Here is a 15205-nt window from a genome sequence, read left to right as displayed (position 1 = left end):
AGTATGTCATAAAAAAAGTCATAAAAAGTCATAGATTAGTATGTCATAAAAAAGTTATAAACATTCATAGTATTGTATGTCATAAAAATAATTCATAGAATAATATATCATAAAAGGTCAAACCTGTGTTCCTGTGTCCCTAACCCTAACCCTTGGGCCACAACATTAATTTGACAATATTTGTCATAAATAAGTCATAAAAAGCTCATAGTATGGTATGTCATTAAAAGTCATAATATAGTATGTCATAAAAAGTCATGAAAAGTTGTAGTATTGTATGTCATAAAAAAGTAATAAAAAAGTAATGGACAGTATGTCATAAATAAATAAGTCATAAAAAGCTCATAGTATGGTATGTCATAAAAAAGTAATAAAAAGTCATAATATAGTATGTCATAAAAAGTCATGAAAAGTCATAATATAGTATTTCATAAAAAGTCATAGTATAGTATGTCATAAAAAAGTCATAAAAAGTCATAATACAGTATGTCATAAAAAGTCATAGTATAGTATGTCATAAAAAAGTCATAGTATAGTATGTCATAAAAAGTCTAGTATATTATGTTATAAAAAGTAATGGCATAGTATGCCATTAAAAGTCAAAGTATAGTATGTCATAAAAAGTCATAGGATGACTTGATGTAAACACAAATCATCACTACTGCTGTTTCTCATTACCTACTTAAAATCAAGCAATAGTTACAAATATTTTACTTTGGTAGCAGTACCAAAATTAAACTAAAACCAGGGGAAGAATAATGAGTCAGTTGAAACAATATGACCCTTCTTTGACAAAAAACACTTTACTCAAGGTCCACTTAAAAGCTTTGTCTCGAACTTTCAGCCACATCTTTATGGGCTTTCTCAGCATATGGACTTCCGTCATGTGATAACAGATGGTATTATAACCCATTTTATTTTCAAATGTGGTCTTTGGTATTGGATGTGAATAGCCTTGGTCAAACTCCATCCCCTGAGAACAATGAGAAAAAAACATTAGAGCTGGTTGAAAGCTCAGGAAAAAGCTAGTAAGTGGAGCTTGAGTTCAGATAATATTTTTGTCAAACTAATGTTTCCAGAGTCAAGAATAAACTTTGACACTCAGTATGATCCCCATTATTACTTTCACGCCAAACAAAAACAAGACTCATAGACTTAATACATTTATTTCCTTTAAATCTAAAGAAATGTTAATATTAAGCCTCAAAAAATGCTTTTAAAAGTAAAAAGGAACAGCTTCAGCTGTAGGAAGTGGAAACTAAAACGGTTACACTTTACTTTAAGAGTCATGAAAAAAGTCATGAAGGTGTTATAAACATTATAAACAAGTCTAATACTTTTGTACTTTTACTAGTGAAATATATATATATATATATATATATATATATATATATATATATATATATATATATACTAAAAGTACAAAAGTATTACCAGCAAAATGTACTAAAAATATTAAAGTAAAAGTACTCCGGTGAAATGGTCCCTTTCAGAGTTATATAATTATGGAATATTATAACTGATGCTTTAACACTTAAGCAGCATTTGTCTTTTACTTCATGTAACGTTATACAGTAGATAGTTTAATCTATATTAGCACAGTATCATGTTTTATAAATTGATTATGTGTTGTTATTGTAAGTAGCATAAGTACCTTAATATTGTACTTGAGTACAGTACTAAATTTAGTGTCCTTATTTACTTTCCAGCACTTTTGACAGTCATTTTTTGTAGACTGTTGAGTTGGTTTAAGAGGTACAAAAATCCTCCTGAAAACTGCCTTCAAACTGAAACAACAGCGTCCTCAGCTGCTGGTAGGAAGATAATGCACTTTATGAGGCTTTACTGTAGGCTCAGCTGTTTATTTCCATACTAACACGTTCTGTCTTAACTGTGACTAGACCGTAAAACGTCTCAAACAAGCGGTGGTTGACTTTAATATGAACAGACTGCAGAATCTCATATTAGATATAGCCTACTCTAAACTATGTGCTGAAAAAAACACAGTACTTCTAAAACAAGGCAAATGGGCTAAAACGTCGTCGTTTTGACATCACTCCTGGAAAACCGCTGTAGGCTACTATACGGGTCGATCGACATTTGTAGCATGCGGCCATGGACGAATACGCTTTTTGGAATTGTTGTCACTTTGTTTGGCGCCGTTTGAACAAACTGACGAACAAGCCCTAACGTTACCCCTCTGTCGTATGTTCTCTTAATACATCCATGGTCGTAACCAGCCAGAGGCTCTGAATCTTGTTCCTCATTTGAGGATTCAGCTGTCAGTCATTGATTCCTTCGAACTGTAATCAGTGGCAAACTCAAGAAAGCTGCGTCAAAATCAACAGTTAGACAAGAAATGTCCGTTTCAGACATGATCCTGCCTTCAAAACAAAAGCACAGAATGGGTCAATTGAAAGATTCTATAATGTAGCCTGTTATAGTGTATACAAAAACAAAAATACTTAACATACAGCCTTACAATTTGTCTTGGCATAAATAAGTCTACAAGTATTGTTACATTCCTGGACAATGCCACAAATGGACATTTATTTAAAGGACAATGCATGTCTTTTGTCCATTTATTATGTAAAATAGATAAGACAGCTCACTGATGTTGGTTTATATAGTTTTGTTGTGAATAAAGTAAAGCTACTTTAACCTTAAAATCTCTAATGGCATATAATAACAGTTGACACCAAAATCAATAAAGCACATAACCAAACACAGATCCAACAGAAATTAAAAACTGAAAAAGTAATGTTTTTATTAAGACAAATCAGAATCTGCTTTATTGGCCATATATGTGTACACAAACAAAATATGACTGGTTTTACATAACTTACACACAGTTCCAAGAACAATTTATAGGAAGAAAGAAATGGACATACAGCTAAAATCAAGGACAACAAAACTGAACAAAGGTAGGCAAAAATAATCATAGAACTATTATTTAAATAAAAATAGGTGTATATATAAATAACCTATACATAAAGAGCAACAATGACCGACAATGTCTATTACAAGCCAAGTGTCAAATTACTAGATTACTTTGGGCCATAAGTGGCTGGTTTTGTACAGTATGCATATATATGTATATTTACATTAGGCTGTATACAGTGTGCATGATTTATATTTTGATTGATAGAAAGTTAAACTAGGCTAATAGAAAACAGAAAAACAAAAATACCAGTTCAAAATTGGCGTTTTATTTTGAAATCCTTAACCGGAAAACGTAATTTACATGTTGCGTAACTTGACATCAGTCAGAGGGGTAGGAGTTTTTTTTTTTTTTTTCATGTTCTACTCCTTAACTTTTCTTACCTTCTCCCTAAAGTCATGACAAGTCTCAGTGAGACTGGACGGAGAGAAGCCAGAAGGTAAGAAACAGCCCTAGGGAACGATTAACACACATGATACTGATACGTATTGATTAGCTGATTATTGCCTGACTGATCGACTCCGTTAACAGACGCTGCGTGTGTTCCTCAAAGTGTAACGGTGAATTATTAATCACACCTAATGTAATTGTCTCCGCATTGCCTTCAGAAAGACTTGGAAAGCTTTATTAAATTATGGTTGGCTGCAGTAAATCTGTGTTTTTGATGCTCTTTTATTTTTTCACTACTTTTCTTTAAGAATCACCCAACCAAAGGTCCTTTTCTAAATGTAAAAATAAAAACCGGTGTTTTGGGGTGTCATACTCTTATAAAGAAACGTGATTAATAGTTTTAGATCAGAATCAGAAAATAATTTATTGCCAAGTAGGCCTAAGTAACACTTACAAGGAATTTGCCTTGTTGGTGCATTCATAAACATATTAATAGATAGGCCTATTGCTATTCTTAACATAGTTATGCTTTTGTGCTCTTTAATCTTTGATGTTGATCTTAAAGCAGTTTTAGACACCGTATATTGTGCGTTTTGTGATCATACTTTTGTTGTTGTTGTTGCTCCACAAATCAGTACATATATCTTTAAAAAGCATCTTAAACTTCATTTCGTTGTCTTTCTTTTGATTTTGTACCTTTTTTTTTATTATTATTATTTTGTTTTGTGTACACAAACTCCGCTTGTTCTTATAAAATATCATGGTTCTCTGTCTATTTTATTTTCCGTTTTTCCCCTTTTTCCTTTTCTTTCTCCCATAAAGCATTAGGCCTATTGATTTGGAAAGTCCTTCATAAATAAAGTTTGTTTGTTTGCTGGTAGAGAGCAGATATACAAGAAATATCTCTCAGATTCAGTTGTGGATGAGGCTATTAAATGGGATGGAAATCCCCCCCCCTCCACCTCCCCTATTGTCAGAAGTGTTAAACCTCTCCCCCCTCCTCACCCCCCAGCTGGTCTCTTGTCTGTTATTACGCTGTGCATCATCTCGACCTCCTCAATTTGAGCAGAGTTTTTAAACTGGTGTTGGATGTTCAGATGTTGAGTCGGTCACAGTGAGAATTCAAAACATAAACCGTAAACAACCCCTCAGTATCCAAACACAGTAATACTGGAAGAAATCCACCATAGAAGATGCAGAAACCTCTGAGTAAAATATGGTCACTCCCCTTCCCAAGGGGTTGTGGATCGGGATTCTGGGAAACTCCTCTACAATCTGTTTTCTGTTCTTTTTTTTTTCTTTTCTTTTTTTTAAACTCTAACAAGGATCTTTGCCTAACCTTAACCAAGTGTTTAGTTGCCTAACCTTAAAGCGGCTATAATCTATATTTTTTGATAATAACAACATATCAAATGACAATGTGTTGAATTATCACGTGAATCTGCAGCTCCCCTCAGCTTTTACAACAAGTTATAGTTGTCGTTTAGCTGTCCCATCCACAACATTGCTGTTTTGGTTCACTCTCACTGCTCTCATAGTTTCATTTCCAGCTGCAGCAGGCAGCTGTTTTCAGCAAAAAGCTCTAAATAGCCGCTGTACACTACCTGCTCAGCATCAAACCGCAGACGGACAGAGAATAGCTAGTGAACATAGTGGAGCATTTTGCAGCTAAATAGACAGATATTTCCCTCAGGAGTTGGTGGAGACCAAACACAGCGCTAAAAGAGAATGAATATTGAACGTTGGATGTTAACAAGCGATGGGATTGAAACCTTGGATTACAGGAGGGTGAAAGGGTTTGTTACTGTAAAAGAGAGCTGCACATTCAACTTTAACTACAATTTTGAAAGAGTGTCCAGTTTGATAATTGATGATGGTTGCTGCTGGTTGGGAGAAGTAATGACGTTTAGTTTTCTTGTTTATGATTGAGTTTAAATGATTTGATAGTAACCATAGAGAATCTATTGTCTGGTTTGGGAATAATCATGTGAAGAATGTGGAACAAACTGATTGGATAGAAAGCGAAAGAGAAACAATGAATGTTTATTTGCTTAAGTTAGGAATGTCAGGATGCGAGGGCCTTTCTGTTGAACTTCCACTTTAGCGTCTTCTTGTAAAATGAAACACATTAAAGCTTGAGTTTAAACTATTTTACTAGTTTAAACTCAAACTGTAATGCAGTTTTAAGTGGATGCAGTCAACTGTAGTTTGTCATTTTAGATGAAGGTTGTTTCTTAATGTTGTTTTTTGAAATATTCTAAGGCAAATACTTTTCCTAAATTGATAACCACGAGACAATCAGCTGCACAAGAATGAGATGCGTAAGCAGAAATTGACCTTTTAAATTAGTGTTAATCTCTTAACAAGTTTCTGTCTCTCTCAGGGGAAACCATCTTTCTGCAACAGGACTCTGGGGTTTGACTTACTGCTGTCGCCTCAAAAATAGATTCACTGAAAGTTTAGTTGGAAGCGTCAGTGTTACACTCTGATACTCTGGATTTCCTCTCCTGGTCCCGTTATGTTTTTCTTTTATACATACTTTGCTCCGAATGCATGTTTTCTTGCCTTGTTTACACCTTAGAACAGTCTATTTAATTAAATCTGAATTAAATTTGGGTGTGTGCTCATACTTATGAGCCTGATAAGATGCATGCTGTCATATTTTTAGCTCTATTACGAGTGGTTTTAATTTTAGCGCCTCAAGACTGTGAGTTCTCTGTGCACTGCAGTGACATGATGAGTGAAGAGAAAGCTGGACTCACGGTTAAGATGACAGTGTACTACAGTTAGAAACAAAATTGGCATTTTTTGGTAATCTGGTGGGTTTGCAATCCAAAAGAACCCCTGTGTTATGATATATTCGCTGCTGTGTGCACAGGCAATTTTTTCGCAGTCTCATTCACTGTCTCCTGTGTTAACATTTGTAGTTCATTAACAGCTTGTGTTATTTCACAAAATGTCTGTAGAGGAGCGCTTCTAGGACTCAAATTGTTTGCTTGATGTGCTCTTTGGATGGGACAATTATATATAGCAGAACTCAGGAAACTCTAAGGCATTATCTTATGAAAAATTAAAAAGATTTTATGGTTATGGCTTGGTCATCTTAAACCTTTAAAAAAACTCTGACGCATTTCGGCATACAAGCCTTCGTCAGGGAGTCAAGCTTGTGCTATTTGTTTTGGTGCCGTTTCAGATACAAGTTACACAATAAAACAGTTTGAGTAGCCTAACAGAATGTGTCCCAAGGCAACCCAGTCTCACGGCAGTTCGTGAAATGGTCACGTTATTTAATCTATTGATTTGTGTACACGGGTACGTTTTTCTCGTTTTTTTTCGTGGTGGTCAGCACGAAAATGTAAACTAATGTATTTCAATGGGAAGCATATTTCGTGATCACAGCACGACTACGGTAGTAGTATGAAATGCCGAAAATCTGCATAAGGACGTTGGTTGGGGTGGTGGATGGGTCAAATAACACAGGACTTTCACCCCGGAGACCGGGGATCGTGGCCCGCGTGTGGCGTTTTGTTTCCCTGTTGTTGTGTTCCTAATCACAACCGTCATGTTATTGTGCGCGTCCCCGCGGCTGTCTCCCAGTGTGTTAGGCGTCCTTTCCCCATTCATCTTTTCCTAAACCCAACCTCCGCCCGTCCCGTTGTGGTCGTCGCGTGTCCCCCAGAGACCGCAGATTGTGTCGCGGTGTATGGCGTTTGCTTTCCCCATTCATCTTTTCCTAAACCCAACCTCAGTATAGATGGTTCCCATTTCATGCTGGCCACCACGAAAAAAACGTGTTCTTATACACGAATCAATAGATTAAAAATAACGTGACAATTTCACGAAGTGCCGTGAGACCGTGTTGCCCAACGCTCATCAGACGCCAAAATACTGTACAGAGGATCGTAATACTCTGACAAAAGATGTCATAACTCCTGGAGAATTATTGTGGCGGCAATTATAATATATTTTGTCACAACAATCGCAAAGTAAACCATAGAAACGCAGCGTTCCATTACAAAGTAATGCACCAAGAAAGTGCGCTTGAGGAGGGATCTTGAGCCTGTACTGTCGTTTATTTGTTATTGAAGCTGATACCCACTGATTAAAATCACAACAATAATTCCCGGAGAGTTTAAACATTAATTCTCTGCTGCTCTATAAAAGTATGTGGTTAGTTTACTCTTTACTGTTTTGAAGTTAAAGCTTTTTTTTTTCTTCTCAGGCAACAATTAGTTTTAAGTGTCAGGGCTGCGTGGAACCTGATAGCAGGAGGTTTTCATCATAATTAGCAGGCATCCAGGCTTTGAAAATGGAAATTACCACTTTCAGCTTCATGCCAAATCCTCTGATTGGAGTGGCTTTCCAAATTGTCCTTGAAAAGAGGAGAAGCTCTTTAGAAGTTCAGTATGTTTGAGAGAAGCAGCTGTAGCTTTAGTTTTTAAAAGGTAGAAAAAAACTTTTGTCTGTAGTTTTTTTTTGTAGTAGCAGAGACCATGTACAACAATGGCTCCAGAGTTGGCTTCAAGCTGGACAGGAAGTACTGAACAATTACAATAAAAGACAACTGTACACAGCAGAATGTAATAAACAGGAATTACACAAATATTTAATAATAAAACAAAGGCAGTTGTGTTGTGTCGTCTAGTTCTTTGTAGCTGGTAGACCCGTTATAATCTCATAATATCATTTGCCCCATTAGTCTCGAGATTGTGACTTTATGAGACCTCAATTTAGGTGTTTTTTTGAAAAGACTTTTGCAGATTGAGTTTGAATTTAATAGTTATCCCGAGATAGTGGTCATGTTTCAAACTGTCTCAAGATGACAGAATCATGGTTTTGCAGCAATGTAACTTAATTAAGGCTAATAATGTGAATTTAGTTGTCTGATTATTTTCATCATAAAGTCCTTCTTCTTGGCCTTTTGAATAAATTCAATCAGCTGTGATCTCTCCTGTTGGACATTTATATAATTCTGTCCAGCTATTAGATTGGGACAGACTCTTGAGTTAACTGAGACACTGAACAACTTAATTATCTTAAAAGAAAGATATTTCAGTTGTGATTGTGAGAAAATGACGTTTGATCGTTTCAGATGACTTGTGATTACTTCTTAAAAATGAATATGAGCATCTCAGAATCACATTCATTATATCTTGATAATAAGGGTGAGTTGTGACAGGAGAAAAACAGATGTAGAAGTCCAGATAATGAAATACGTAAATTGTAATCTCAGTATAACAGACCACCCTTGTGTTCTGTAGTTTCATTTACAGCTTGAAAATTAGTCAAAGGTCGTCTCTCTCAATGGATCTCTACAGTCAGCTCTCGTCTGAGCCTCAGGAGGACCTCTCATTTCGAGCTCTGAGGCGGTGCAACATCATGAACAGTGTAGTAAAAAGAAAGGAAAAGGTTATTAAAGGACAAGGCAGCCAATATTCAATAGTTAAATTCATTGTCAAAACCAGAGAATTCCAGACTTCCCTATCTTGTCTGCCCCAAACCCCTCTGGTTTCTACCAAAGAGCAGGGCACTGTAGTTTTTAACAAAATTTAGACAGGACTAAATAAATAATGTAATTTAATTAAATAATTTCCCTGAGGGGATCAATAAAATATTCTGATTCTGAAATAGTGCTTTTCTTGGGGACTATTTTCAGCCATGGATTAATACACATTTAGAGTATTTACAGCAGCAGGTATTCAAAATAAACTACAGTGCCCATGTTCATCCTAACGAAGGAAAATGTGCAACAGTACTGCTCATTGATGTGTGTTTTTAAAAATAAAATAGCTTTTAGACAACAACAGAGCTCTCTGGCACAGAGGAATACAATGCATCAGGTTTTGGCTACACAGACTATACTTTTATAATAAGATTGTTAGTGAGTGTCTACCACTGTGGTCTAATCAGACGCTCCTCCCTCTGCTATCTCCATTGCCTGAGAAACACTGAATGGAAAACATAGGGCTAAAAATACCAACTCAAGTACTTGGGCAGAGTTTGGGAGAGAGGCACTAGTCAAACTGTGTGCACTAACATCAGAGTGGGAAAACACCAAACTAACCAATCACTGCTGCATTTTGGTTTATCTGGTGAAGACACTGATCATGATTTACAGGTTGTAATAGTTGACCCTAAAAAGCTTTTTGGCTGGTGAAATGGTGAAAGTGGCAGACTGGTTTGATTCTTGCGGCATGTGCAACAAAAATGTCAGACTCTCGCTCTGCCTGAACTGACCACTTCTCTCTGTGGAAGAATGAAACCACGACTGCTTTTGGAAAACTTCTGCATGTCACTGTGATGCCACAAACCTTTTGAACCCAATTTTCATTTTTGGATCAAACAAGGATTGTGTGCTACTAAAAAGAGAGAAGTTTAGTTTTTGGTTGTACTCAAACTTTCTCTGATGCTGATTGGTTCAGTAAGCTGGTAGTTCGGACACAACCGCATTACTTGAAGCCTGACAAGATAGATTTTTGATATCTGATCCGGCGCTTCTCACGTGATTTCGTAATATCACGAGAATCCCGCTGCCGTGCAAGGTGCGAGGCCTTGAACTCCAGTTGTCATATTGGTTTCCCAGCTCAGAGATCACCTCTGGTCACTGACTTATAAGAGAAGAAATGTTGTGTTTAGCAATGAACAACACTGACATGTTCAGTTCCCACAGCAAGATGAAAACAGTATTTTACAGCCTAATTTTTATTATTTTTATTTTATTCCTGACTGTCTTTTAACAGTTTCTGTATCCTTTTTCCTCTTCTTCTTTCTTGTTTTGTACTCTCTATTGCTAATTTCTAATTTTGTAAAGCATTCTGTAAAAAGCTTTTTTAGCTAAATGCTTTAGAATACTGGTTCATGTGGCCGGGTTGGTTCAGTGGGTAGAGCAGGCGCACATATACTGAGAGGTTTATGCCTCGACGCAGAGGTCCAGGGGTCGAATCCGACCTGTGACGATTTCCTGCATGTTATCCCCCTCTCTCTCCCCTTTATCACCTAGCTGTCCTGTCAACATTAAAGGCAGAAAAGCCCAAAAAATAATCTTTGAAATACTGGTTCATTTCTAAGAGTGCTCTTTAAATGTTGTAACTGTCTTTATTAATGATTAATACATCTTTTACTACAATTCAGTTATAAGCCATGAGAATAAGTTTTGGGTGAAAAATCTATGTAGGTGGTTTGTCATTACAGATTATTTTTTGGGCATTTCCACCTTTTAATGGACAGGACAGCTAGGTGAGAAAGGAAATCATCACAGGTCGGACTCGAACCCTGGACCTCTGCGTCAAGGCATAAACCTCTATGCATATGTGCGCCTGCTCTACCCACTGAACCAACCCGGCCACTAGTTTGTCATTAATAGTCAAGTCTTTAATAAAGGGTTGAGAGTTTTTGCACTTTTTAATAAGCCATCAAGTCTGCGGTTATAATTGTAAATACATTATTAATAAATCTCTCAAAGGTAGGGCTGGGTATCGTTAAAAAATAATTGACACCGATACCAATACGGTGACTTCGATACCGGTTCCTAAACGATACTTTTTTCGATACCAATTTTAAAAAACCAAAAAATTACAACATCAACAGCACAAATCTTTGTATTTATTTTACAGCTCCTACTACATGAGCCCGTCTCTGTGTAACGTAGAGTTTTTCTTGCCTGCCTCTACGACGTGTAAGGTTAGACAGCCAATCACAGACATTATTAGATCTTGGTGGAAGTATGCTGCATGCTTTTTGGCTCGCTGGCGCTGATGAGAATTACTCTTTAGTCGTTGAAATTGGGAATTGAATGACAAGGCATTTTTCGATACTGGATACTTTAGAGGCAATTTGGTCTGTGCCTAAAAATATTGAAATCGGTACTCAGCCCTACTCAAAGATTTCTCTTTTTTAATACACCAAAAGCACGTGTTAGTAAGTCGGTTGGTTTTGGTCCAGATGCTCTGCAGCAGTGGAGAGTCTACCTGATGGACTAAAGAGCTAAAGAAAAGAAGAGCAGACTCAACACAACTTGACAACCTAAAAGTTGATTGTTATTGCTCATAACTCATCTATGAACCATTTCTTAAGTGGCACCAAAATAGTGAAAAAACAATAAATAAAACAAGGAGTTAAAAGACTTGTGTAATATATAACGTAACAGATGAGGCAACAGAAGAAGAGCGAGTTAAAAACCAAATTTTATGAAAGGATTCTCCTTTGCAATTTGGGTGAGATCACTCTGCAGATTGTCTCGGGGTCAGCAGCATGGCATCGATATGTTCAATTAAGTTTCGTAATGCCTGGCAGGCATCAGATTGCCTCTCAGGAAAAATGAGCGGCCCAAATCTGAGAAGCAAACTGAATCAGTGCCTGATGGAAAACTAAATTAGAGCCCACAAACATGTATTTTCCACAGCAGCAGCTCCATGTTGATGAAGGTGTGTTCGCAGGAGCTTTGGGAGACATTTTAAAGACCTACGTACACCCAGTGCCTTGTCATTACCCCGACGCTCTCCATCAAAGAGATGCTGAGCTGGTATAATTTCCACCAGTGAAGGAAATAACATGATAATAGACACATATTTCAGTTGTTTCTGGGCAGAAAGCTACTGACATCTGGTCCTGTTCTGTAGTTATGAGAATCAAACATCTGACTCCAGTTGCTACTGTTGTAAAAGAGATGTATGGGTCACAGTCTTAAACACAAATCTGTTGACCGGAGATACATTAAGATTATGTATATTTGAGTTATTTAATTGGCTAGAAAACAAAGAGCTGAAATGATTAGAGAAAAAGGAAATGTGCGAAAAGAGACCCATTTGTAGATGGAAAAATCAGTTGAGAAAAAGGCTTTTCTTGTATATTTAAAAAAGCTTCTACAAAGGTTCAGTTTGTCATGTTGGGGAAACAGCCTGGAGAATTTGTCTCACCACGGAGGGGAAAAAAAGGTGTTTTGGTCCAAAATGCAATGTGACATCAGAGCTTGAAAGTGGCTAATTAGGGAAAACTCGATTTGTGAGCGCTGTTTTGTTTCAGGGAGGGACAGCCAGCCGTCAGCCATGAGAACACTTCATTCTAAGCTGACGAGATGATGCTGCTGTGTGCAGCTCTCTGGGCTGCAAACTGATGCTAAAATCATTGTTTCCAGTAAGAAACCTATAATGTTGCTATTCCAAGAATGCAATCATGTCCAGTCAGGTCTTTTAGTTCTGTGGTCACCCATGTTTGAACATTTACTGGATGAAAAACCATAATGCAGTTTTGACAACAGATACAGAAAGTTGCTACTGGCAGAGACATACTTTTACAATTGTGTTTTTTAAAGGATATTTTTTTAAAGTTACTTAGAGTGTTTCTTTGCTGAGTTGCAGTGAGGGATAGGAACACAAAATGGGATTTTTGTACTAAAAAAACTTTAAAAGATAATTGATTTGACAAACTCAGATTGCTGTTGAATTATTATTCTGTTGAATGTGTTTTTGCTCAGAACAAGGACTATGGATTTTGCCCCAATTTCAGCAATGAATCTCTTTCAATGTACACACAGTATGGGCATGTGAGTATTGTATAACAGACTTTGAAAAATGTGAACCTATCCTTTTTAAGCACATTGATAAACGTAGGTGTAACGTCCATGTAAAATGGAGGCTTCAGGTGTGCTGTGGGAGTTAAGGTGGCCTGAGCTGATCCTGTTGTCATTGGTCACATTTGCTTGCAGGTGATAGACAGTTTTCTGCATGACAATTATATGACCGTTGAGGTTATAATTCACTAAAAATTACAACATTTAAGATGAAGCTTGGTTTAGTGGACTCAATCAAAGTGCAAATCGCAGCCGTGTATTTACGCGACACAACAAACTGTCACCAATGAAAAAGGAACACTCTGCTGAGTTCAATGATACCCCACACAAAAGTCTACGTCAAACGGGTCATAAATTGTGAAAGGGGGCATGGCTAAATCCTCAGGGGCGGGGCAAACCATCAATGAAAAAGGAACTCTCTGCTGAGTTCAGTGATACCTTAACTGGTTCAAGTTATGGCAGGGGGCGCAGCCTTAGTACATGGGCATGGCTAGGCTATAGGAGGCAGCTCAGAATCACATGTAGACTAGAGTGCGGATCGGGCCGCATTTTTCTGTCTCGCGTCCGACAGAGCAGTAACCGAACCCGACCCGAGCCCGACAGGCATTAAGATATTTATGTACGAGCCCGACCCAGTTAAAATCTCTTTTTTTTTTCTCATACTAATGACATGTGTACGTTTGTTTGTGTGGAAAGCCCGCTTTTATTAAGCAACTGTAGGGCATTTGGAAATGTCAACAGATGAGCGCATCAGCACACACGGGGTAACAAGCGCACGTTAATAAGCTGTTTAATTTAAAATGTTCAATGTGTTAACCTTTCCTGATTGCTTGGTTTCCGACTGTGGTCAGAAAACCAGGGGAGACTCGTTACCTCCAGGGCCGACATTATAAAATGAATAACGTCAGGGTTAAAATCCCGTTTCTGGTGAGCAGATTAATGAACTTGGCTTTCAGTCTGGGGTTCATCTCGGACACCGCACACACTGTGTACAAAACTTAAACTTATTCCACCAACTCTGCTCCGGTTGCATACAAAACGTCTGCTTCCTCTTTCTCTATCTCTCTTCTGCCCACTTTCCACACAGACACACACACACACACACACACATATTGAGCTCTCTTAAAGGAGCCGCAGCACCATTTTACAACAAATACCTTATTGAGCTGATGTGACCGAGCCCGACCCGAACCCGAACATCATTTCTAAATATCTGTCCGAACCCGGCCCGTCGGGCTCGGGTCGGGTATCCATCCTCTAATGTAGACCACACATAAGTTTCATGTAAATCGGTGGATAATGTTTGTCATTTAAGGTTGATTTCCTGTTGCCAGCAGGGGGTGCTATGACTACGATTCAATATTGGCCTGTAGATGTCCTCAGGCCTAGACCCTTGTCAATCTTTTCGGGCAGATTGGACAATATACACTTGAGTTACAACAACTCTCTTGTTAATCGCTAAACACTCAAAATGGCCGCCACGCCCCCACACCGTTCGCTGAAAAGTCTTGCTTTTAATAACTTTCGGTACGGTCTTGAGATGGCACGGCCACAATTAAAAATAATAATAATTTTCAATAGGGCCACCGCCGTAGTCAAAGCTCGGGCCCTAACTAGACTGGCTCTTGGAGAGCACAGACCTCCGCCAAGGCTAATGGTCAATTTCCTGAGTCATCATTTTACTGACTGCGGTGCGTTGTTGAGCTTCAAGTCGTAATGTAATTTCTGAAACAAAATTACGCTACAAAGATGTGTATTTTATTTCTCAGAGCGTTTAAACAATACGTTGCTAGCTGTTTCCATTATTTGCATGACAACGAAGAGCAAAGGTACCAGATTGGTGAACCATGAAATATGACCAGGAACAAATTTTTATGATTTTTCTTACACCACATAAATGCACGCTTCCACCAAGTTCCAAAAAATCGGGTCAGTTGTTTTTCTGTAATCCTGCTGACTGACAGACTAACAAACCAACAAACTGAGCCAAAAAACTATTTCCTTGGCAGAGGTAACAACTCTTAAATCAGCACTTTTAACAATGATATTGGCAAGACTGATATGTCACTTGCTACTGACTTGTGAGTGCAAAACAAAATAGCCTCCATCCTAACAGGAAATAAGGTTACATGAACACAATTTCAGACTGAATGAATTAAAGTTAAATGAAATAGCATTTCAGTCTGATTATCAGAATAAGAAAACCAATGAAGTGGAAAAAGGTGTGACAGGCAGCTCAAAGTAACATCATCATGGAACTAGGGCTGAAACGATTCCTCGAATAATTTGATTACAAAAAATCCTCG

General features: G+C 37.6%; 1 protein-coding gene across 1 annotated transcript in view; it reads left to right on the top strand.

The window, feature by feature from the left end:
• The first annotated feature begins 3295 nt into the window (after positions 1-3295).
• Positions 3296-15205, top strand: part of kank3 (KN motif and ankyrin repeat domains 3) — a 31021-nt gene continuing 19111 nt past the window's right edge. The window contains exon 1 of the mRNA XM_078258697.1: positions 3296-3380. The gene's annotated coding sequence lies outside the window, so the exon portion shown is untranslated. The remainder of the gene's footprint in view (positions 3381-15205) is intronic.

This window comes from Sander vitreus, chromosome 9 (assembly GCF_031162955.1).
Source record: "Sander vitreus isolate 19-12246 chromosome 9, sanVit1, whole genome shotgun sequence".
Lineage (NCBI taxonomy): Eukaryota > Metazoa > Chordata > Actinopteri > Perciformes > Percidae > Sander > Sander vitreus.
Note: the sequence above shows the minus strand (reverse complement) of the source record. Positions and strands in the feature narration are given on the sequence as shown.